A 4,947-nucleotide genomic window follows, 5' to 3' on the forward strand; every position below is an offset into this window, starting at 1 on the left:
ATAATAATCTTACCTTTAGATTTTATAAGAGGTCAATTCACTCTAATTTTTAAACCAACGGAGCTACACGTGTTTTGCCGAGTGTATAATTTGCTATATTATGCACTTGTAAGACGGAGACAACACATGCGGGTATAACGTCCTCTTAAGAGGCCATAACTCCGGAATTACTTATAGCACAACATACAAACTTAGATAATAGCCGATTCTCAGACATATATATTGATAAAAATTATAATACTAATCAACGAACATGCCCGATTAACCAATAGCAACCAATATATAATACACTATTATTTTTTATATATATAACCAATAGTAACCATTTATAAACAAATATTTCTATCGTAAATAATAATATTTTTACTCTATTTTTTTCTGGACAACCCTTTACACTTGAAAAGGTATGAAAAATAGATGTTGGCCGATTCTCATATCTACTGAATATGCATAAAAAATTTCATAAAAATCGGTTAAGCCGTTTTGGAGGAGTATCGAGACTAACATTGTGACACGAGAATTTTATATATTAGATAATAATTAATATATGTATATATATTTTTTTATTGAACTTAAACCCGGCGACTAAGGCCATAAGCTGTTGTAAGGGTTATGAACTGTGGTAGGGGTAAGGTTGGTACCGTAGGTTGTTTTTACGATTGTTACGGTAAGTAGCAAACACGTGTATGTGTGGAAAGTGGCAAAGTTTTTAACTACTATGAACGCGGGTGGTCACCCATCCCAAAGCTAGTAGCTGTGACCGTTACTTACTTCCAGTCGCATTTCACGACTGGTAGCAGCCAACGCGTCACGCCAAGCCATAAATCAATATATAATATTATTAAACGAGTAGGTAGGTATACTATTAATATAATTATGTAACTGATTAAGAATTCGTAAACATAATTATTAAGCCGGCAAATGTATGTGGTTTGGAAGTAGAGTTTAGTTAGCATTAAGTTGTCAATAATGCATCACAGACGTTATTAAGCTTATTTTGTTTCCAACGTATCAGCATATGTTTTTGAATATTTGATGTTAAGACTACTTGAGATCGACTTTCCAACTATTTTCGATTTGCTAGACTCTAGAAACTAAAAAGAAAATAACATTTTAAAATTAAATTTTATAATATTACCTATATAGGTTTCACGGTTAAATCACATAAGTTAAAATGTTTTTAAAAGTATACCTAATTAAAAGATTTATTAGTACCTATATATTATAGTTCAATAATCAGTGTAACAACTTTTCCCATATACTTAACCAAGTGTAGATTTTTGGAATATATTTTATATGGTATCTTATATAATTGTTTTCTTTCTAGGAATTAATAATGTGATTTATAATGACGGTTTCAAAATAGATATGGATGCTGCAGCGAAAAAAGCGATTTCTAGCTCTTTGTCGTTGAAAAAAAGCGGAAACTACGTATAGGTACGTCATAATTGGAACTTTATGACTCTTCACAGGTATTTACAAATTGAAATGTAGATATTTTCTTAAAACCGGCAAGAACAAGTAGAATTGGTTGAATATTTGAAACAATTAGCTAAAATATTGTTTACAATGGATATTATCATTGACATAATATTATGGTTATGAAAAACTGCAAAAGCGAATAACGTTTCTGCGCCTGATAAATGGCATACATCAAATATTGACTCATCAGTTTTTTTTTTTTTTTAAATCAATCTTTGTCAATTATGACCCCTTAAAGCTTTTAAATTAGGACGAATGATTAGTATAATTAGCAAGCACAATATTTTATTTTTTTTTGAACAATTATTTATCTTAGGTGTATGAACAGTATAAATTGTATTGCCAATAGACCCCTGAAGGCTGGAATATAGATGAAACGGGAGTTACTACAATGGAAATGCAACTATAGATATACCGACATGCTATATTAAACATGTCTGCATTCCTATGTTGCGTGTCTCGTGTCTGGATATTATAGTCATATAGACAACTCGCCATCACTTCCTAGTGCCTCGAGGCATCAAAAACAAATATTTGTATTAATTAATTACGACGACTACGAAGGATATTTTAATCATATCTTAAGCGTGTTGTGAACTTTTCGTAGATCTTGTCAAGAGTAATTTTTGAGTAGTTTCTTACATAATAACAATTCTCCTACTACATAAAAAAAATAAGTTGCCGGACACGTAGACCATAAAGATATTATTTTTATAGAATTTTATTTGTATTATCTACTATATTAGTAAATATTTGTCTACAAAGTAGTATTTAAACTAATCTTTTTCAAAAGGATTGCATATAATATAATATAATAATATTCCATTGCATACATAAAGGAAATAATAAAAAAAACGTTTGAAACACTAATTTTTTTTTATAATTAAGAACAACTTCTTTAAGGAATCTTAATAATCTTATATACAATATTCAAGATTAAGGTATTCAAATTAAAAATGTTTTGAACTTTGAATGCTTAACTACAAAATAATTTGAAAATGCTCATGATTTAGACGAATATTATCAAAATTTGAACTTTAAACTTTTATGAAAAATTCTTAATGTGTATTTTATATATTTTTTATTTCTGTAGCCTATAAGAACAATTTATTAGAAAACTTGAATATTATTGTCAAGAATTTGACTTAGAAAAAACTAGGTATTGTTTAAATTTAAATATAATGTTTGGCAACCTTGCTTAACAAAAAGTTAGATCACCTTCACTCAGAATTGTTTTTCATCGTATAGGTACAATTACAAACACTCGACATCTAGTCTACAGCAATGCGGTTACCTCCTTGACAGTTTTTTTATGAACAAAGCAATTATTTACAATCAGTACAAAATTATGAAAGTAATTTAATATGATCATTAATTATACTGTAATAATAACATGATGAGGAAATCAAATCACCCATTGCTCATTGGTATAATGTATACTCTTTAATACATAAGTTAAAAATACTGTTAGGTATCTATTGCTATATAAATATTTCGAAATGTGTAATGAGACAACTATCAAATACTATTTATATCACTATGGGTACCTATATACTTGTCACTTATTAGTTGTTAAGTACTTACATAATATTATGTACCTATTGCAGTGGCGTAGCCAGAATTTTTTTCCGGGAGGTGCTGATCAACTTTTACACTTTTACACATTAAATACGTACTAGCACAAATAGATAGCTGAAAAGTGTTAATACATATTGTACATTTTTAAATATTTTAAATACAATTTAAGACTTTTTGAGCTACTACCATAGACCATTAAAATAATGTTTAACATTTCGGGGGGGGGGCTGCAGCCCCCTCAGCCCCTCCCCTGGATACGCCACTGACCTATTGTATCTAATAATAATAATAGGTAATAACAAAATCACTATAGTAACTAAATATAATTCAAAGTAATTGTTCATTATAAGCCCGTAAAATACCGTCCACAACTTTGTTTTTTATTTTTACACTAAGTTCACAATATTAATCAACTATAATATATATACCTATGAGTTATGACTCTTATTTCCGTACCTAAAATTTATGATAACAGCATTTCACGATCATTTACAATCGTGTTAAATGTATAGGAAGTAGGAACTCGGTTGCAAATTGTTCATTAGCATACACCTCTAGATTCATTTACCTATATTTTCAAAAAATAAAAATAATAGTTAAAAATAAATTTTGAGTAATTCCAGAAGTCACATTTATTTTGTTACTGACAAAATACTCTATCATAATAATAGATAGGTACTAGTTAATATCCGATATTAATTATAAATTAGGTACCTACCTACCAGTGAACTTCGGATAATATTATCATCATTACCAACATGGATAACAAAACTCGTTTGACGTTAATAATAATAATAATAATAATAATAATACCTAAATGTAATAATATATTATTATTACATGAAATGTGTCCAATTTTATATGCACATTATTTCATAGTGTACAATATTATAACGGATTTATAGGGAATCAGTAAAGTGGTGAAATAAGAGACTAACAACAGTTAGTTTATAATGTGTAGGAATGTACAAAGTGTAAAATCAAAAGTAAAAAAAGGTGGGTAAGTGGATGTCACTCTGCTGTACAGTAGGTTACAAGTGGGTCACTGTATAATGGATAGTATTAAATTTGAATTCAATGATATAATATCACTGTATAAGTAAAACGATTCTGAGCGGAGACGGTTTGTCAGTCTAGATATTAGACATACCTATTATAGGTATACTTATCTATAGTATTAAAAAAAAATTGATCTATAATAGGTATCAATAATAAATTCCAAATTAATCATATCACAATATCCATTAGGTAACGCGTTATACATCAACAACAAACCGTGGTACTATCATAGATATATAATAGTATACTTAATAAGTTTCAAGTATCCACAAATAAAATTATACAATCACAACAAAATAACTAAAATAGTTATTCTAGGTTTTTTAATATGTAATTTCGTCCAAATTCGAACTTAAAATGACTATAAAAATAAACTGTGCTTATGTATTTCTTAGAATTTTTGGTAACAGAATTAAATATTTACGTGGAATCTTGTTTTAAATTTTCAATCCTTAGATATAAAAGTTGAACATTTTATAAATTTTTGACTACAAAATATTATTCAATTTTAAATTTGATAAATTTTGTCAAAATTTCAACGTCAAATGCTTATAATAAATAATTGTGCCTATGTATTTTTAATATTTTTCAACTGCTATTGTACAATGTATCAGGAGCCTTGTATTAACTTTTTATACTTTTTGGCCCAATAGATAAAACTTTATTGATATTTATAGAAAAAAAAAACTAAAAAAATTGAAAACTTACAATGTCCGTAAACAGCTCAAAAAGAGTCAATTATTTTCAAAATCTTATCGTATATAGAAAATGCTAATATAAATATTCAGTGAAATTTTCAAGTTTCTACAGTCTTTTCGGTTTTTTAAT

General features: G+C 27.8%; 1 protein-coding gene across 1 annotated transcript in view; it reads left to right on the plus strand.

Annotated features, from left to right (window-relative positions):
* Positions 1-1,333: 1,333 nt before the first annotated feature.
* LOC100163979 (CRAL/TRIO domain-containing protein-like) overlaps positions 1,334-4,947 on the plus strand; it is a 35,421-nt gene continuing 31,807 nt past the window's right edge. The window contains exon 1 of the mRNA XM_029486069.1: positions 1,334-1,437. The gene's annotated coding sequence lies outside the window, so the exon portion shown is untranslated. The remainder of the gene's footprint in view (positions 1,438-4,947) is intronic.

The sequence above is a fragment of the Acyrthosiphon pisum genome, chromosome A1 (genome assembly GCF_005508785.2).
Source record: "Acyrthosiphon pisum isolate AL4f chromosome A1, pea_aphid_22Mar2018_4r6ur, whole genome shotgun sequence".
NCBI lineage: Eukaryota > Metazoa > Arthropoda > Insecta > Hemiptera > Aphididae > Acyrthosiphon > Acyrthosiphon pisum.